Source organism: Ochotona princeps, chromosome 2 (genome assembly GCF_030435755.1).
Source record: "Ochotona princeps isolate mOchPri1 chromosome 2, mOchPri1.hap1, whole genome shotgun sequence".
NCBI classification, from domain to species: domain Eukaryota; kingdom Metazoa; phylum Chordata; class Mammalia; order Lagomorpha; family Ochotonidae; genus Ochotona; species Ochotona princeps.
The window spans coordinates 65,684,779-65,706,807 of NC_080833.1; the positions used below are offsets into that span (position 1 = coordinate 65,684,779).

Here is a 22,029-nt window from a genome sequence, read left to right on the forward strand (position 1 = left end):
GTTAGAAAGCTTTTTTTTAAATTTTTTTTTAAATTTAGGTGTTTATTTTTCCTTTTTTTAAAATCTATTTTATTGTATTGTTGTTGACAATCTTTACATAGTTGATTACAGTTAAAGAAAAAAAAAAAGGTTCAGGGGGCTAGGGAAGTGGGCAACACTACCATGTCCATACTGTTTCCATCATGCATCAGAGGCAAAGGGGGATATCGAGGGAGAAGCCCCACGCGGTTTCCCGCCCACCCCAAGTCCTGGATGTGGGGCATGCTCTGAGATATTTGCTCAAGTGGTGTCAATAGTTCTCCAGTTATGAATTGCTGCCAGTTTCACTCGATGAGGTCGTCCACTGATTGATATGGTCCATCACAAAGTCTCCGTTTGCCCCATATTTCGCTGCCAACACACAGCTGAGATGAATGATTGACCTGTTCTGTCTCTGTCTTCTCTTGATTAGAGTCCCGAGTCCAGCACTTCGACTGGGGAGATCTCCAAAGAAACCTTGAGGTATTCCCAGACCAGATTCTTGTATGTTCTAGCAAGCACAGGGCCCGGCACAGTCCATCACCCCGATCAGCTGGTGGTTTCAATTGCCGGGTTGGTTCTGTTTTCGGTCCCGAGTTGCACTGGAACCAATGGGTGTTGCAGTCCAGTCTGGTTCGGCCCTTACATAAAAACTATGGAACGCTTCACGAATTTGCGTATCATCCTTGCGCAGGGGCCATGCTAATCTTCTCTGTATCTTTCCAATTTTAGTATATGTGCTGCCGAAGCAAGCACTATAAATGTTTTGATATGTAGGTTTTGATGAAGCTAAGAAGTTCCCTTCTGGTCCTGGGATTCTGTTATTTCTTTGCTGGAAGGGCTAAGCAATTTTATAAATTTCCTTATCTCTTGGGTGATTTTGTTCCTTTGTTTTTCTCTTCAGTACGTTACTATGCTATTAATATGTTGTCGCCGTCAAAGTGCATTTACATTCCTAACTTGGGTGCTGTTTGTTTTTGAAATTATTTTGTATTCGGTTTGTAAGTCTAATCCTTAAACTTTTACATTTGTAGTTATAAGTAAAATGAAGTGATAATTTGCTTTGTTAAAACTGTGCTTTTGTCATTTGTGATATCAATATTTCGAATTCTTAGCTATCGAATTCGTTGTACAAAAGTTTTTTTCTAACTAAGCTAATGCATAATATGTTAACTCTAGTAGACCTCCCAAACATCGACTTAACATTCAAAAGTTTTGTGTTTGGACCATTTATATATTTTAAGACATAAACTACTTGATTAATCTGTTGAGCTCAATACTCAGTCAACATGTGCTGTGTTTCCTGTGTTTTTGTAATCCATAAAGAGTGACTGCTTTATGCTTATAAATAAGCATTAAGAGAATTATTAAATCAGGCGTAGGTGCTGCTAATCCAACACTGTGACATTTGAAACATATGAATATTAATATAGTAAAATTATGTGAAGCAGCAGCTACTTTGTATTTTTCTGTTCCTTTTGCTTGTATTTGCTCCCATTCCTAGATAACTTCTCTGGTCATTTCTGCTGTTTCCTTTGTTCACTTTCAGATGATTAGACGAACACCTCCAAGTTAATGGAGTCTTAGTAATAATGATGGGACCAATTCACCAAAGATCAGAAACTTCTTGTTTTTAAATTGAAAGTATCTTTAAAATATTATCATTCCTGGTTTTCTCGACACCACAGTACTTGTCAAATTGATACGAATAATTTTCTATGAAAGCTTTAAATAACAACAGAAGAAAACTTAAATATCGACTTATTCATCTTGAGATATTGCTTAAGTGGATTAATTTTGCTTTTATTAATATGGAATAAAGCATTTGCTTGAGACAGTGGCACTAGGTTTGAAAATTTAAAGACATTTTGTGATTCTTTGAAAAATTCAATGAACTAGCTTCTAGGACATCACCGAATAGAAGGTGTGCAATGTTAAGGACTGCTACAAAGAATACTTGCTATTTGTGTGAAATTCAAGTTTACAAGGGTAGTCTGTTCCTTTATTTGCTAAATCTGGCCCCCTGATCCCCAGGGAGACGTAAGCAGTGTGTCTCTTAGAGCGAATGTTAGTAACAGAGTCTGAATGAGAAGGAGGGAGCTTTTGCTAGATTTCAGTAAAAGTAGGTATTAAAAATATGATTTGGTAAAGTCATCTGCCTCAAAATAAGACTCTCCCACTCTAGACTTAATCTTAATATCTGAAAGGCAATATGTAATAATTGTCAGTATTTTATTTCTTGGGAAATATGTTCTGGTGTTTTATAGCATTTGTTGAGTGATAATGGGTAAAGAAAATGTACTGTATACTTCAAAATAGCTAACAAAAAGAATTTAAGAGTTTTCAGTTAGTTTATCACAAATGAATAGATAAGCTTTAAGTTATGTAACTGCTTTTCCGTATTTAAAATTACGGGGACCTAGTGCAGTAGCCTATAGGCTAATGTCATCACCTTACATGCAGCGGGATCCCATATGGGGCTCTAGTTCTGATCTTAGTGGCTCTGCTTCCCATCCAGCTCCCTGCTTGTGGCCTGGGAAAGCAATCAAGCATGGCCTAAAGCCTTGGGAACTTGTACCCGTGGGGGAGACCTGGAGTAAGCTCCTGGCTTCTAACTTGGAATCTGCTCAGTTCTGGCCATTGCGGTCACTTGGGGAGTGAATCAGAGGATGGAAGATCTTTCTCTCTGTCTGTGCTCCTCTAAGTCTGACTTTTCAATAAAAATAAATAAATCCTTTTAAAAAATTATGTGTTGTGGGCTCGGTGCAGTAGCATAGCAGCTAAAGTCCTCACCTTGCACTCAACGGCATCTTGTATGGGCACTGCTTCATACCTTGGCTGTTCCACTTCCCTTCCAGCTCCCGACTTGTGACCTGGGAAAGTAGTTGAGCTTGGCCCAAAGCCTTGGGACCTTGCACCCATGTGGTAGACCCTGAAGAAGCTCCTGGCTCCTGGCTTTGGATCAGCTCAGTATGCATATATATTTAAAAGTCACATAGTATCCCATTCATTATATAAATGCATCATCTGTAAAACTTAAAAGTCACAACCTAATGCGCAATTATGTTAATTCCCAAAGGAATATTCATGATACTTAAATATTCTTAAAATACTTTAGATAAAATATAATGAATGCTTATTTTAACATTTCATCTCACTAATGTATCTTTATAAGTGAAAGGCAGTGGTTATAAAGCTGAATTATAGGCCAGGTTCAATAATTATTCATATCAGTAGATAATGAAGCTTCAATATTTTTGAGTAGCAGGATGTCTTTAAAGAATTTTATTTATTAACTTATTTGAAAGGTGAAGTAACAGAGTAAAGGGAGAGACAGAGTTTTCACCTGTTAAGTTCACTTCCCAAGTGGGAACCAGGAGTCAAGAATTCCATCCAGGTTTTCCATGTAAGTGATAGTGTCTCAAGCACTTGAACTATCATCCCTCTCTCTTCCTAGACATATTAATGGGCTGGATTTGAACAGGAATGTTTGGGATTCGAACTAGTACTTCCTAAGGAATGCTTGTGCTGAAGTTTGTAGCTTAATTTGTTGTGCTGCAACGCTAGACGCTGAATAATAGAAAATTTTTATGCCCCAATGTGTTATTCTTAACACTACCTATAACCCTTCCCATTGAACAGTGAGTGCTTCACTTTGCAGACTCAGTAATATATTTTGAAAATGACATTTTACATATATATATGGTGAGATATATGGTAAATATATTTTTATGACAACTATATAAATGTTATTGCTTTTTTGTTATTTCATGCATAGTTTTTCTTTGCACTCAAAGATGTATTACATGAATACAGTAAAAATATTCAGGGAAGTTTGTCTTCTAATATAGGGTTTAGAAAAATAATTTATGATTACATAGCATTGATTATGTTTTTTTCCTTCTTCTTAAAAAAAAAAAAAAAGAGTACTTGAAAGGTAGAACGACAGGTACAGATAGTTCCCAGTGTGGGTCCCCTGCTCCAAGTGGTAAAGCCAGCAGTAGGAAACTCAGTTTGGGGTTTCCAGGTGTATGTTAGGAACCCAAACACTTGAAGCATCCCAGCCTGTCTCCCAGGTACACATCAGCAGGAAGTTAGAATAGGTGATAGAGACAGAACTCGAACACAGGTGCTTTGATATGAGGTGCAGGCTTCCCAAAAGGTACCCATGCCCTCCTTTTTCCTTTGATTTTAGCATTGCCATTGTTAATCACATCACAATAGAAATGAAAGTCAGGTTCTAACCCATGTGGGAAACTCGGAAGAAGCTCTAGGGTCCTGTTTTCACATTGGCTCAGCTCTAGTAGCTGTAGTCATTTGGGAAGTGAACCAGCACATGGATGATCTGTCTCTCTTCTCTGTAAATCTGCCTTTTCAATAAAAATGAGTATATTTTTGAAGAAGTCAGCTTCTGTTTTTTTATTAACATCTGTGAATAAAAAGTGGAAAGAAACTTTTCATGTGCTGTTTAAATCTCCAGAGGTGATGTCTAAATATCTCTTTTTGGTGCATGAATTTATTTCTAACAAAACAACTGACATGTAATAAATTCAAAATATCATCCTGTTTAGCAAGCAATATTGTCTGTATCTCAAAAGCACTTTCCTATTTATCTGGCAAGTAAGGCAGATTTGTGGCCAATGAATCTGAACTTACCTGCCTGACAAAGTGTGTAAGCTTTCGGACTATCTTATAATTTACTCATTCAAATCATTGAATTATTTTTCAGCTGAATGAATTCATTTCCTTATTTATGCAATTCCTCGATCTCTGTGTCAGTTTCTGCACAATGAAGAATGTGGAATGAAGTAGAATTCTCACATTCAAGAAAAATGCCTTTAGTGTGGGATGTGAATGCATCAATTTTGGTCCAGCGGGGTTAGTGCAGTTATGCAGAGACAAATGTTGCATCTGTAATGAGGAGAGGGGAGATAGAAGACAGCAACATCTTAGAGAAGTTAATGCAGAGCTGAAGTTTTACTATTGAATTGACAGTTGAAGAAATGGATACCATAAACTGCTGTTTCCTCAACATAGTAGGTGGTTTGGAAATATGCATTAGAATGGTTACACAAAAGTTACTATTTGCCATTCTTATGTTCTGCTGTTGTGCAGGCACAGGGAGAAGTACTTTAAAGCTGTTGATCAGAAGAGAGCTTACAGAATGAAAAGTTGCAGCTTTTTTGAAGTTCTCTGCCGAGCAGTCTCACAATTATACATTGTGTTTAATAGTTTGGCAAATAGTATTGGCTTTTTAGCTTATATCTTCTTCAAAAGCTCCTCATTTTCTAAGATACTGCTAGATAAATACATGATAGCAATTCATGCAGGGGGCACATAACAGAACATTCAAGGATGAATCCTAACAAGCTGAGGGGATAAAAGAATTTTTAAAACCTCATTTTTCAGGTGGGCAAAAAGAGAATATAAGTGGGTTTTATTTAGTCTATTCAATAATTCAAATCACAGGAGAACAGTTGTGACACATTCCCAGGCAGAGATTTTTCTTTTTTAAAAACAATTTCATATGCCATTGACCTATTTCTACCAACTAATGAAAGCTGCAGATCGATTCTTCCCTGGTGAGCACGGGTAGTCGGCCAAATGTGGCTGTAACGCAGGTGACACATGTCAGTGTCTGTGGAATTATACAGCAAAGTACAAATAGGAAGCCAAGGTTAGCTGTGCTGTTTTAACATTAAAAAAAAATTTATAAGGTTATGAAAGGATGTGTGCTGCCTGTGATCTTTGTACCAAAAAAGTAGGCTGGATGGACATTTCCAGTCCAAATGCACTTTTAGAAAATAACATTGGGTATATTGAGTGTCTATAATATTGAACCTACCTGTAAAATTTTTGCTTGAAAATTATTTAAATAATGTTTTAAGCATGGTATTAAAGAAAAAGAAGAGTATTTTCCAAAGCATATGCCCACATTTGTGCTTTAATCATAACAACCTCATTTTCCAAAAATTTATTTACATGAGGGCTTTCTCTGTAAATGTTACTTTAGAAAAAAAAAATACTCATTCACATAACCTTTTAAATCAATGAATGCTGGCAAAATGAATGGAGGAGACCAAAGAAATGAGCCAAAAGTCATTTGGAAATGTAGTTAGCCTTAGCGCTGTTTATAAAATTCATTTTAACTTTGATGCCTGATTGCATTGCAATACTTTTCCAAGATTCCATCTGGTGCTGTAAGAGTAGAGGGAAATATGTGCTGAAAGGAAGTTGGGGAGGTGTTAGGTGTATTGCCTCATGGGGATCTTGGACAGGGCAGAGGTACTTACAAGTGATTAAAGTCAGGTGAACCTCATCTTCCCTTTTCATTTTGTGCACTGGAGGCCAACTTTTCCACGGTAGGCCCCCTCTGCAATCCACCTTTTAAGTAATGTTAATGAGAATCAAATTGCTCCAGCATGGAGAAAGAGCTTGTCACCAGGCAATCTACTTTTTCTGTCCTAAATGTATGTTCAAAGGAGTTGATGAAATAGATGACTGGCTTTCTTTAAGAGTGTGCCGAAGTCCTTGAAGAAAGCACTAGGACATCGCGAGCCATGCAGATCCCAGTCTTGAAAAGGAATTTTAATGAGTTTTAATTTTAAAAAATCGAAGTAGTTTCATCATCAAATTTTTATATTTCTGAATTCATTTGACAAGTCTTTTCTTCAATTGCCTTGTAATAGGGACTCAAAAGTCTTCTTTGTTAAAGTGCTGCTGGATTTTTCAGTTACATTACTTTACAAATATAAACATTTTCAAAATTGAGAGATCACAAAACTTTTTATTTCAGTCACACTCCATGTTGTCTTTCTGAGGTTAATTAAGGAAATCCTGCCTATGTTATGGCATATTTTTTTAACCCCATGGGCCAAACTCTTTTTCCGTAGATTACAGAACCATCTGTCTTCATTTGTTTGGTACTTGGTTACAATTGTTTCACAGGGAGTATTTTGAATAATAATTAGTGGAAGTAAATCAAAGCTTTCAGAGAAATAGTTCTGGTGTAGTGGAATAGCTAAACAATATGAAAATATATCTGCAAATATGAAATTAGTTTTTGAAGTAAGTTGTAACGATTTTGCCTTGTAACCATGGTCCAAGTCAAGAGGGCTCATGTGGGCAAGACCTGATGAAATGCTCTACAAGTGCTCTCACCTACAAAAATTGAAGGAAACTAGAACCAGCTAAAAATGTCAGGATAGCACAAGGACTCCAAAGAAGACAACCTCAGAAACCCATATTTGGTAAAACTAGAATAACATGTTGTATTAAGTCATTCAGTGTTTTTTGGCAGCATCATGGAGGTAAAATTTATACTCCAGAGTGAATCTGACTAATTCTCCTACCTGCTGTTCCCTGGGTCTTTACATCTTTTCACTGGTACTTTCTTTCCTTGGTTATGCTGGCTACAGCTTTCCTCTCTTGGGTGAGAATGATGAAGAGCCCGATTTTTCATTTTTCAATATGGTTGAAAGTCTCAGCCGCATGCTGATCTCCCATCACTTAGTCTCAGCTCCTGAAGACTTGTTTCATGAGAAAATAACAGGGAACACATTTTGGTGTGTTAACACACATTTCAAATCCAAATGTAAAACATGGTGGGCAATACAGGCAAAATTGTTTGACAAAGGCCATAATGCTAAAAGCATGTGTCAAAAATCCACTTGTTTATTTTAATAAATGTCTCAGACAAAAGACTTCATAAAACATAAAATGTAAATTTTATTAAGTTAATGTAGTTAGTATTCAGTTATCATGTATGATTTAGGATAATTCAATAATTATCTGAACCTGAAGTGAAAATATAGAATAAATGATTATGATTTTTTTGTCTATGACTAAAAATAACAATTCCAGTACTGCAATTAGCACATATTATTATATTATGGAGTGTTATCGATATTTTACTGTAGATTGACACTCATTTGTAAGCAGGATTAGCAGATCTGTTGTCTTGGGGGTGTATGATTGTGAGGGTGGTACTTAAGAAATCTGCATCCAGTATTGCAATGCCTAAGTTCAGGTAGCAGCTTTGATTTAATTCCAACTTCTTGCTATTGCACACCCTGGAAGGAAGTGTCGGTAGCCCAAATAGTTAGATCCTTTCTAATGTTTTGGGGGTCTTATATTGTGTTCTTGGGTCCTGCTCATGGCATAGCCCAGTCAATGTTATTGCAGACATTTGGTAACTGATCTCTCTTCCTCCCTCTGTACACTTTAAATGATACTAATCTTAAAGAGAATACTGTTGTCTTCTTAGAACTTTATTTCCATGGCATATCTGTTCAGTGGGGCGCCCATTCCTTTGGCTTCTTCATTTTTTAGAGACTGAGAGTATTATTATCCCAGACTCTTAAATCTGCAAAAATATATTTCCAACATGAAATCAAAGCTATTTACTATCCTGTCTGTATTTTTCACTTATTGTAACTTTGTGTAACATTGTCTTATTTAAACTTTATGTAATTTTCATAAATATAAAAGATGGTTTGCATTCATCTATTTATTCTTCAAGGAAATTTGTTTCTCTGTTCCTCATATGTTTACCACATGCTTTAATGTGACATTTTATATTAATTGGGTCCTGTTGTTCCTTATTTCCTCTGTGCCAGGAATCTCACTTACATTTCTCTCTGACAACTTATTTCTACAGCCATATCCTGAATGTTTCCTCCATTAGAATCAAGGCTCCTTTAACATCATTAAGGGAATAATTATTCCTTTCTGAATGTGACATCCTTTCTTTCCAGATATTCTGACACATCTCATTTCCATTCTTTCCATTATTTCCTATGTCCTCTACTATATTTCTCTTATTGCAAGAGAAAGGCAGATAGAGAAGGCGAGATCTTCAATTCACCAGTTCACTCCCCAAGTTGTGGCAATGACCCGATATGAGTCAGTCTGAAACTAGGAGCCAGGAGCTTCTTCTGGGTCTTCTGTGTGGGTCTAGGGTCCCGAGACTTTGGGGCATCTTCTACTGCTTTCCCAGGCCACAAGCAGGGAGCTGGATGGGACGTGGAGTATCTGGGACATGAACTGGCACCCATATGGAATCCCAGCAGGTGAAGGCAAGGATTTAGCCACTAGCTATAGTACCCTATTTATGTATGTGAAAGGCAGAACTAGAAAGAGAGAGAGAGAAAGAAAGAAAAAGGGCTTCACTGGGCCACAATGCCACAACTGTACACTCTCTCTCCCAGACACATTAGCAGGGAGCTAGATTGGAAGTGGAGCAGACAGTAAATGAACTGGCACCTATATGAGATGTCAGTAATGTAGCTGGCAATTTGATCTGTGAGGCAACACTGCTGGCCCTATTGCTGGAAACATAAAACAAAAAAAATTGCCTTCTATGTCTTACACTGCTATACACCTAGAGACAATCACAACATTTAACAACTGTTCTATTTCCTTGATTGTTGTGCTTGCACCTTAAGCAATTTATCTTGTACCTCTGCAACCTGAGACTTAAATTTTGAGTCTTATTTCAAAGCCAGACAGTAGAAACCACTAGGTCAGAACTAACTCCTGTCTGTCTGTGGAGTCATCTTGACTTCCATCTCCTAGAAAGCTGAAATTGATTGTCAATCTGTACCTAAGACTTACCTTTTGCCAAATCTTCTGCAACGTGTGTTCATACACCGTGTCCTCTTTCTTGTCCTTCACATTTTCTCTTCTGTTTACCTTTTTCTATCAAAATTGAAAAGAAATCCAAAGCAAATCTCAATATTATACATTTAATAATGCCTCAGTCCTTCTTTCAAGCAGGTCTGTGTCGAAGGTAATATAACCTAACCAGTGAAATTCAGGTTCAGTAATGTGTAGCTTTTTGTTGAATGTTACATGACTATGGTAGATAATCAATATTTTTCAGATCTTTAGATTTATCCCAATATGCCTTTGTTAATTGTTTTATTTGCAAATTTTGGTTTTAAAGTGATGTTCTTCATTGTCTATATAACAGCATTTAGTTGAGTGGCTTTCAGATATTGTTTTCTATACATATTCCACGTAGTGCAGTATTTAAGAGCAACACATTCATAGCAGAAATCATCTTTTTATGACTGATCATGAATTTTAATTGGACACTATTGTTCTTTTAAAACACTTTATATGTTATTAAGGTGTCTATTCTTATAGGATAATTTTTCTCATTTTGTAATTGTCAACAATTCTAATTTGTTATGTAGATATTCTAAAAGGTTAGAAAAAAGGCATATGGAAAAGCTACATGACTTCTGTTCATAATGCAGAAATCATTTAAGACTTTGAAACATATAAATAATTTATTGTACATTAATATTATTTATTTTGCTTTTGGCATTTAGATACAATTGAATTTTGGTAGCAGATAACCACATAAAGCATGACAGTTATATGGTGGAATCTGGATTTGAGCCATGATAAAACAGTCACAAAGATTTGATATTTTAAATGCTGCATATACAAGATGACATCATGCAGACTATTCATTCAGTGTCCTACTTACAGAAGCGGAACATAAGCTTCTCTCTCCCGGCAGCCAATGGAGCCTGGCACAGTATTTCCAACATTTAAAAAGAGTAGTGGTTCACATCACTAAACTTCAAAACCATACTGTTGACTCCTAATGACCTTCTTGACTGTTAAGAGATTTCCCTCAGGTTATACAAATGCCTGAAATCATTTGAAAACAGAAAATCTGAAACACCAAGATGATATTTTAAGTTATACCTTCAATAAATTCCTCTAGTAGTCATAAAAACCACTGAACTATAGATAAAACTATTTTACTTAAAAAATCATGAAGACTACATATTACACAGTATGTAAGAGAATTAAGGAAAAATACATACAATTTTCAATTTCTTCTCCAATTTTAATTTGAAAATTTAATTCAAAGTAACTTTGTGCATAGAGTTGTGCAACTGTTTCAGTTTAGCAGTTTTCAGTTGTATTGTAGGCATTCTAGGAAATAAACAAAGCAGCAACACTATTCTCACCTGAAGTATTAATTGGCTCACAAATAATCTTCTTTTTAGTTACTGCTAGTTTTTAAGATATGGATTTTACATATCCCTATAAATTATAGAACCACATTTTAATGGCTATGCTTTCATAAGCTGTTTTAAACTTTAAGTATGCATCTCTATTTATTTTAGATGATAGATTATGCCAAAAGATTCAATCAATGAAAACATACTTAATTGAGAAGCAGGTATCAGGTATCAGGTATTGAGGGATTTAGGACACACACACACACACACACACACACACGCACGAGAGAGAGGGAGAGAGAGAGAGAGAAAGAGAAGGCAGGGAGAGAGTGAGAGAGAGTAAGTTCCCATCCACGGATTTGCTTCCCAAATACTATATTCAGGCTGGGCTGGGCTGGTGCTGGATCCAGAAGTGGCAGGGACCCAATTTCCTGTGACGTCATTACAGACTCCCAGAGTGTACATCAGTAATGAATTGGAAACTGGAGCTAGATGCAGAAACCAAAGCAGACAGTATTCCCCTCCCCAGGAATACTATGATATTAGCATGTTCTGAGTAAAAATTGGTAAGTATATTATTCACTGCATAGTTTTGTGGATATTAATTTTCTGTTGTTAAGAGAATATAAAGAAAAAAGTAAACACATGTTAGCACAGTGTGGCTGTACTTCAGAAGCATTTGGCATAATTTGAAACAATTTGATAATCATCTCATGTAGTATGATAGAAGAGATACCGGAAATCCCAATCTTATAAGTGATGTCTTTGAACCATTCCAAGCAGAACATTGTGCATTCTTTTTCTATTACATATATAGTAGAAGTCTTTTATTCATTTACTGACAATCAGAACATTTTTGCCAACTTCAGCTATCATTTGTATTCATTCAAATTATTTGTGTCAACTCAGAAAATGTACTGACAATGATCATCATATGTAAGATAGCAAGGAGATCAATCAATGAAACAAATGGCTTTCTTTTGCTAACAGTTTTGGAAGCAAATGAAGGTTTTGGAAAAATGAAGTGGGTTGATGCTCTTTACTAGAGATTAAAGTCCATTGTGGTAGTTACAATTACATCTAATAGCAGAAACATCTGTTCGGTTTGCTTATGCTTCTTTGGACTTTATTTTCTGATAGAATTGGGGAGGGAGGTATAAGGTTTTATGTAAGTTAGATTAATCATATGTCCCAGTGATATTTATGGCTTTCAACACTGCTTTCTGGAGCTGCAGCTTTGGTACAGAAGCTTGAGTTGTCACCTGTGATTGTTGCATCCCATTAAGCACTACTTCAGGTTTTAGTCACTTCACTATCAATCCAGCTCCCTGCAAATAGGGTGTAGGAATGGCTCAAGTGCTTTGGCCCTGCCACCCACATGGGAAACTGATGGAGTTCCAGGTTCCTATTTTGTGATCCCACCTACTGATCCCACCTATTGTTTTCATTTTGGCAGTGAATTGCTTGGTGGAGATCTCTCTGTCTCCCCTTCCATTGCCCTTTCAGACCATCTTGTAACTGTCTTTCACATAAATGAATCTTTTAAAAAAGTCTTTTTTTGAAAAAAATTATGTGGCAAATGCAGGTTAAATCATGTTAGTGTGACTCATCTGCTAAATTTTCAATGAAAAGATTTTACCTAGTTGGTATATTATGATGTCGAGTTTATTTAATATTTACTCATTTACAAGTCTTATTTGTTAATTTGCGTCTACTTGAAAAGAAAACCAACAGCAACAGAAAAAGACAAAGGAAAGCGACAGAGATGCAGATGGAGGGGGTTGGGGGGAGGAAGAGAGAGGGAAAGAGAGAGAGAGATTCTGTCTACTGCCTCACAACCCAAATGCTTGCAACACTGGGTGTGAACCAGGCCAAATTTATGAACATAGAACTCAGTCCAAATCTCCCATGTAGATTCCAAAGGCCAAGCACTAAAGCCATTCTCTGTTGCTTTCAAGGATGCATTAGCAGGAAGGAAACTGGATGATAGCCAAAGGAGATTCCTATTCCATACAGAATGTCCACATTCAAAGTAGAGGTTTGTCACTTTCTAACCTTGAAAATCATTCCTTTAATAGTGCATTGTAATTTCATGAAAAAGCCAGTTTTTCCATTTCTCATCCAGCTCCCTGCTTGTGGCCTGGGAAAGCAGTTGAGCATGGTCCAAAGCCTTGGACCCTGCACCCTTGTGGGAGACTTGGAGGAGGCTGTGGGTTCCTGACTTCAGATTGGCTCATCTCCAACCATTGTGACCACGTGGGGAGTGAACCAGCATATGAAAGATCTTTCTCTCTGTCTCTTCTCTCTGTAAATCTGTCTTTCCAGTAAAAATAAACACGCCTTTGAAACAGAATGAATAAAAGGAGTTGAATTTTGTAGGACAAGTACAACTTAAATACTTTCACATTGGTCAAATTGCAATCCTAACCATTTGCAAATAAGTGCTCTGTGTGTGTGTGTGTGTGTGCTTTGTTTTCAGCTAGGTTGACAGTATCAATACAAGATTACTTTTAGCAAATTAGGAATGAACAATGACCACACGGTAGCTAGGCATCTGCAGTGGAAAACTGCCTCGCAGACTATTACGGCTCTTGGTATTACCAATTGTAGCTTTACATTGCTCCTGGTCTATTTTGTAACCAATTGTACATAACTATTAGCAATGAGAAGTAGTGTTTGTGAATAAGTGAAATTGTGTCAGAAAGAAGTCCAGTTGATTTCCCTCACTCCCCACTCTGTAAGTATTCTCATGGAGAAAGCCAGTTTGAAGTTTTTGTAAATATATTTCAACATTTCTTTATTCCATATGAATTTCATATACAGAAGGAAACTGTGGCAAATTAGATGACATGTCATAGGTCTCTCCCCACATTACCTCACTTTTATGCTTCCTGAAGTAATTATTTCCTGACTCCAGGAATAAAATCTAAATACTTGGTTAATGAGGTATTTATTAGATGAAAAGTACTATATAATTACTATGATAGTGGTTAAACCATCATGTCTTCACTTTTATCATATGTTTTTGTTTGAAGAACATGTCCAACTTAATTCAAATCATTAGAGCTTAATTAAAATCACCATGCCTGTATTGTAGGTTTTCTAAAAAACATTACATTTAAGAATAAACTAGTTCTTAGCATTTGAGTTTGATATATTTTAAATACTTCTTTGAAATACTTACAGAACATTATTTCATAATTAAGAAGGCCACTTCAGATTTGTATGTAAATGACCAACAATTATTTTAATTTTAAAATATGTATTTATTTGAAAGAATTATAGAGAGACACAGAGAGATCTTCCATCTATTGGTTAACTACCCAAATAGCTGCGCTGATTATTAAAAATCATGTAAAAATAGCTGGAACTGGCTGAGCTAGTTTGAGTCATGTAATTACCACACTCAGCTATATAAATCACAGGTATATACAGCCAAAGGTCCATGAAAACAACTTTCAGCAACATCATTAAAATTCAGAAAACAGACTTCAGAGTTAGGCAAACCTGAATTCATATTCTAGCTTCATCATTCATGAACTTAACTTTCTGTAATTTAACCTGCCTAACTTTTGCTTCTTCATTGGTGCTTGATAAAATTAGAGATCATGTACATTACCATCTAGTGCAGTTTCTTACAAATTGTTACAAATCAGTACTTTTTTAAAGCAATATTAAGTTTTTAAAAGTGCTAGATCTGTAAGGCAAAGCTATTACTTAACCTGCACAGAAATGTTAATGTGACATAAATTGTAGACTCTAGCTATATATGGGTTTTTAGAAAATACAAATGTTAGACATTTAATTTTTATAACATAAATGAAGAATAAATATTTTTATGCACTTATACATATAAAATATCATTTATTAATCATATAGAGTAGATTACAAGTAGGAAAAGGTGGAATTAAACAGACAATTTTGAGGTTGCTACTCCAAACATTATGGTGTTAACTTGGAAAAAGTTTCCCAAGGACAGATAGAAAGGTGTGGAATATTTTGGGCAGTATTTGTGATATTAATTCAAGAAGATTAAATGATGGGATGCAGGTATTATGAAGGGTAGGTTCAATAATAAGGCCAAAGTTCTTATTGATGCAAGTGCTGACTGAAATAAAAGAGTTTGGGATAAAATAATTTCATTTTTAATTGATATACAATTAGAATCTATAAGGCTTCAGTTTTATGGTTTGTATTAGTACTATCAAAGCACTAAGGAATATTTTAAAATACTTTCATAAGCTCAGAAAATACCTTCATATTCCCTTCATTCTTACAAACATATATTTTCAGTTAGTCTATGTTAATGCTTAGCAATGAAATTGCTGGATTGTAGAGTAGTATATATTTAATTTTAATGAAAAACTGGCAAACGATTCTCCAGTATAGTTTTCAAGTTATGGTCTTGACAATATATAAGAATTCCAATTACTCTGCATTCTACTTGGTTTACTTATTTGCCACAATCTAGTTATGAAACAAATTTCATTTAGCTTTTCATAAATTGTATTTCCCTGATCATAAGTGTGCTAAGTGTCTCGTAATATGCTTGTTATCCATTTGAATATCCTATTTTGGGAATTATCTATTGAAAGAACTTCTCCATTAAAGACACTTAATTAATCATCATTTTGTCATGTAAGAATTTTGTGCCTTTTTGTGTTATTGGGAGGGGAGTCTTTATGGCATTGTTCTTGATTCCTGGTATGATTTAAAGGGAAGCTGCCACAGTGTCTGGAGCCTTTGATGTCCTACAAATGCAGGAAGAGGATATCTTCTTGCTTCTTGTAGTAAGAAACCACCTAGGTGGCACCAACTTTGTCTTCCAGATGCAACAGTATATACTGAAAAGAAAAATAATGGCGTCTATGTCACAAATTTGAAAAAGGCCTGGGAGAAACTTTCATGGGTGGCTCATGCCATTTTTGCATTGAAAACCCTGCAGTTGTCAGCATGGTATCTTCCAGAAACCCTGGCTTGTGGCTGTGCTGGAGTTTGCTGCTGTCACTGGAGCTGCTCCTATGGCTATAGCTTCATACCTGGAACCTTCATTAACCACATCCAGCCAACCTTCCTCGGGCTGCCTCTTCTTGGTGGCTACTGATCATATGGATGACCATCAGCCTTTCACAGAGGCATCTTATGAACTTACCTGCCAGTGCTATGTGCAACAGACTCTCCTCTTTAATCATAGAACATTCATTGAGCATCAACTGATTGTGTAACTGTAAATTTGTTTCTGGAGCCTCTAACCTGTTATGTTGTTTAAAGTGTTTTAATTCCAATATAATGCTATGTTGTTTTCTGAGGACCTACCATATTATTTTCACAATGATTATATTAATTTGCATTGCAAATTATACAAGTGTTCACTTCTCCCAGCATTATCACAACTTACTGCTTTGCCAGTTGATTAGCATTTGAAGTCGTATGATAATGCTTCTATTTTCTGTTTGCCCAAGATTCATTTGCCTATTCAGGATCATTTTTTCATTAGTGTCCTTGAACATTTTATTTATTTATTTTTAATTTGTTTATTCTGTTTTTTTGTGTTCCATAGCCTCTTGGATTTCCCCTATCCCCTGCCCAAATTCCCACCTCCCCACTGATTTTCTGTATATCATTACCATAGCGCTGAGTGGGTGGCCAAAGGGTAGCCTCCTTCTCTGATTAAGGAAAGACAACTCTACAAACTCATTGTACCAACACTCTAACAGTTCAGGGAGTCAAATTACAGGAATTGATGTGGCACAAACTTTGAAAACTACAGCCTATATTCATGTTAACCAGCTAATTATTGACAATTAGAAAACAACAGCATAAGCCAAATACAGAAGTCAGTACATCACTATCTCAATTATATTATAGTACATAGTTCTGTGACCTTGAACAATTTCCCAACTAGGGTCCATCGCCTGTAGACCTTGTTCCAGAACCATTGCCACTTGTGGTGCCACAGCAGTTTATAAAAACAAAAACAAAAACAAAAAAAAACAAAAAACAAAAAAGCAAAGCAATGTGACTTGATAAGGAAGAGCAGGGCAGACCATGCCTTGAATCTTGAGTTCACAGAATGCTGGCACCAAAGACCAAACTCAAAACTTGCAGGCAACAGAACACAAGTTGGTCAAAGGACAAGACCAAGGTTGTGACCTTAAGATGTGCATCTGCAGTTGGGTAAAGTCCAAGGCCATAGAACTATGTTCTTTAAGAATGTACTTGAAACATTTACACATTGACTTTTGTGTTTGCCAGACATACTATTATTTAACCTCAGCATATTTTTGGTACTTTTATAAAGAAATCACTTTGCTAGGGCCTGCTTTATGGTCTGAGTTTTGGCTCAGAATATTAGCATCCTGTGTAGGTGCAGGTTTTTGCCCTAGCTGCTGGGAAATAACGGCATGCCTTGATATAGAAGAGCATGACAGACTGTGTGTCTGATTCTTGAGTTCAGTGATTGCTGGTGCTGGAGACCAAGGTCAAACTCTACAGATGAGAGGGCGAAACTCTGAGACCATGGTTGAGGTCTGTGGATAGGTGTCAGCAGTTGGACAATGGTCCAAGGTCACAGGACTGTGTGCTTTAAGATAGCCTCAATGTAGTCATATGCTAACTCATGTACTTGGGTCACATTGTTGCTTCCTGATCATCAAGCTTTGGTTAGTTAACAGGCATATGGGCTGTCATTATCAGTATTTGTGTCACATCAATTCCTGTAATTTGACTGCTTAGGCATTTTAATAAGATTGAGACAGCAGGCCTTCTAGATTGACCTTCCTCAAAGAAAAGGGCTTCCTTCTGGCCATCCAATTTTCACAGCCTTTATCTTGTGTCTGTCTCATTTCTTATTTTGTCAATTGTATGTTGTCCCCTCTTCAGTGCTTGTCATGCCATTGAGGTCAGTGGTAGCTGTTTCACTTCTGATCTAGATCATTGCTAATTTCTGAGATAAGCAGCTAAAGATTATTCCTGTTCCTCATGTGGGAAATCTGGATGAATCTCCTACCTCCTGGCTTCAGCCTGTCCTAACCCTAGCTGTTGAGGCCATCTGGGCAATGAACCAGCAGATCGAATGTTTCTCTCACTGTTTCTCCCTCGCCCCTGTGATTCTGGCTTTCAAATAAATAAATCTTAAAAGAAAATCAGTTCTTTGTGTGTTTATAGTGTAATGACTGGACTTATATTAATTTAATATTTAGAGGACTTTTAGAGTATGTTTTATATTTCTTTTTGTACAAGGTAAAATTTTTATTTTATATCATAAAAATCTGCCATAATAAATTTGGTCAAAATATTCTCATATAATTAAATGATTGGTAATAATATCTGTAGTATTTCTAATGACATTCCTTTTAAATTCCTGCTGCTAACTTGTGTTCTGCTATCACAAGACATTGGCAGGTTAATTTGCTGATATTTGGTGAGGTTAAAACACTTCACTGTTCTTGACTATAACTTGGGGAAATTTTTCAATAATTCAAAGTTTGCTTAATTTTTACTCAATAATCATTTTTTCATTACTTTACCTAGTAGTATTATTTTCTAGCTTTATCTACCCATTAATAGCAATGCTGTATGTTTTCATTCTTTGATACAAATAACTACATAATTGTTTTCAGAGCATGAAAAGTATCATAAGCATTGATGTTATTAATCACTAAGATATAAAATGTATAACATAAAACATGCGTTTGAGTAATTCCTTCTTCTCATGGTGGTATTAACTATACCAATCTGTAACTACTACATTAATTTATTAGTCACTCAATAATTATGGAAACCCATTTTAAGTCAATCTTTGGTAAAATGCTGGAAATAAAATGATGGATAAGACCTAGTTTTTGCTCTGGAAGAGCTTACAAGTGAGTATTTAAAGAAAAGTTACTATATCGTAAGTGATGTAAGTAGGCACAGAAAAACATAAAAAGTTCAGGGCTCAGCATGGTAACCTAGCAGCTAAAGTACTTGCCTTGCACGTACCAAGGTCTCATATGGACATCGGTTCTAATCCCTGTGGCCCTGCTTACCATCCCGCTCCCTGCTTGTGGCCTGGGAAAACAGTTCAGGACAACCCAAAGCCTTGGGACCCTGCACCCACGTGGGAGACCTGGCTTCAGACTGGTGCAGCTCCGGCTGTTGCAGCCACTTGGGGAGATGGAAGATCCTCCTATGTCTCTCTTCCTCTCTTTTTATCTGACTTTGCAATAAAAATAAAATAAATCTAAAAAGAAAAAAAGAACATAAAAGTTTAGATAACTGAGTCTAATTAGGAAGGATTCTAAAATCAAGCATTATATAAATTTTGTTTAGAGGATTAAGTAAAGGTAGAGACATACCCTAATTCCTGCTTAAGAAAATCATGCTAATGCTGTCAGTTACCATTATATATGGATTCTAGATTTGAGACTTTGAAATGTTTTCAATTATCTGAGAAGAGCTATATTGTTTTTACTGATTATTCAGCAATATTTCTTTTTAGGACATTGGCTAAGTGGTAACACATAATAAAAAATAAAGTTTAGTATATAGGCTTAAAAAGGTTTAAATGCTCTAATAACCATAACGTCCTTTTCAAACATGAGAGCCAATAGATAATTTGAAGAGTTTAGTAGATATTTATTTTGTTTTTGATGGAGCTGACTGTTATTATTTGAGATTATTGTGATTTAAGATAGTGCAAATAGTTTTCCAATTTAAAATACCTGAATATGCTAAATATTGACCACATTTAATGCATTCCCTAATAAAACAGCTTCATTTTCAGAAGCTGTTTTAGCAGTATGGTGCTAAGGAGCATCTAAATATCAGATGGTTGTTTCATGGATTTAATGTTGTAAAAGTTATTCTAAAAGGATGACCGTGAAGGCTTAGACTAGGTATGTGAATTAAAAAGCATCTTTACAACTAAAGATCCCTCCATTTGGTGGTGAGTTTCAGACTTATTGAGACTTACTACAATTATTATTAAGATACAGAATAATGTTGTGTTATGTTTATTATCACACAGGTTTAGTGTCAATCAATAGCCAAAACTGAAAATGTTCACTACGTGTTGAAAAATCCCATATAGTTTGTATAAACGTTTTAGATTGTGTGTGAAAATAGCTAGATTGTACAAAGGCTTAACTGCTGGGATTAGATCAATGGAAGCTGCAAAAGTCTTACGATTTGTTAATGCAGCATTTTAGATTTCACTAAAATGATGGCAGGTCTTAGTTTCCTTGCAGCTCTAGTCCATGTCTTGCTGATAGCTCAGCTGTGGAATTACTTAGATATTGGAAAACAAGTTGAAGGTGGCTGTGTTGATAAGGAAACATTTAAGAAGTCTGTTTCATTTTCAGGAATTGCCTCTTAAAAGTACAGATAAAAATAGCATGATATTCTACTGTAGGATATGGATATCAATATCCTTAAAATATATTTGAAATAAGGTACTTGTAAAATTAAATATTTATAGAACTATCACTCTTCAGGGTACTTAAGCTGAATTTCTGTTGGGAGACAGATATGGAAATTAGAGGGTTGACCCAGAAGTGATATCAAAGTAAGTATTAACATTTTTGGAATTTGTTAGATAGCTAAGAAAATCACACATATCAAATTTCCAAGGAATTTCTTTGCAAGCATTATCAACAGCTAAAGATTTTGGAATGTGATCATAACAAGAATCTTAGTATTAACATACTTTGGGGACACCAATGTTGCTGAAAAAACCACAAAAGAATTTTCATTTGGATGTTAGTATGCCTAGATCCAAACCCACAGTACTTTCCTACACTTGTCTTGGAAAAGAAGCATTAATGGCCTGTGAAGAAAGGTAACTGCTCTAATTCTGCTCCTCTCCTTGCTGTTATTTCTGATTCTTTCCCCCAAGATTAGTAATTTTCCTTTGGGAGGGAGGCAAGGAGGAAAGTTATGAAAACAGATTGCCAATTGTTCAGAAATAAAATGTCCACTATTTTGCTATTTTTATATTTCAGTATTTACTTTTCATGTCTTCTAGCAATTCTGGATGGCAACTACAATGGCCACAAAACTAGCAAATTTTGAAATTCAGAATACAAATGCTAGGCCTAAAATTTTCATTTTTTAAATTTCTATGTTTTAGAAGTCTTTATTTGGGGCAAATGTTGGGGTACACTATGTTCAATTAATGTTTGCAAAGTCATTATCCCATATTGAAGCTCTGATTCTCATCTCCGCAGCTCCATTTTGGATCCGGATCTCTGATCTGTGTCTGAGAAAGTGGTAAGAGATGACCCAAGTGCTTGGACCTCTGCCAAGCTTTTTGAAACCCAGTTGGCACTCCAGCCTCTTGGCTTCATCCTAGCCCAGTCTTAGCTTTTTTTTTTTTTTAAAAAGATTTATTTATTTTATTACAAAGTCAGATATACAGAGAGAAGGAGAGACAGAGAGGAAGATCTTCCGACCGATGATTCACTCCCCAAGTGAGCTGATCCGAAGCCGGGAACCTGGAACCTCTTCCAGGTCTCCCACACGAGTGCAGGGTCCCAAAGCTTTGGGCCGTCCTCGACTGCTTTCCCAGGCCACAAGCAGGGAGCTGGATGGGATTAGAACTGGCGCCCATATGGGATCCCGGGGCTTTCAAGGCAAGGACTTTAGCCTCTAGGCCACTCCGCTGGGCCCCAGTCTTAGCTTTTGTTGTCGCTTGGTGAGTGAACCAGCAGGTGGATGATCTCTTTGTGTATTCTGTCCTCTTTGATGGCATTATGCCTTTCAAACAAGCAGAATACACGTTTTTAAAAAGGATTTAATCAATACCACTTTTTAAAATTTGTATTTTGAATTTTGATTTTTATGGTATAATTCTGCCATGTCTGATCCCCCTAAACCATAAAAGATTTATTTATTCATTTATTTTTCTCTGAATAATTCACATGAAGTTGGAAGTAGAAGCTTGTTCTTAATTGCATTCTATAGTTGAATGTAGTAAGATTTCATTTTTTTCCTTTTAAAATATATGAGATAACATGCAGTTTATATCTTTTGTCTTCTGTGATTG

At 36.0% G+C, this 22,029-nt stretch overlaps 1 non-coding gene across 1 annotated transcript; it reads right to left on the reverse strand.

Annotated features, from left to right (window-relative positions):
- Positions 1–667: 667 nt before the first annotated feature.
- Positions 668–774, reverse strand: LOC118758651 (U6 spliceosomal RNA). Its single transcript, XR_004995752.2, has one exon. It is a non-coding gene; the product is annotated as a U6 spliceosomal RNA (small nuclear RNA).
- Positions 775–22,029: the final 21,255 nt, after the last annotated feature.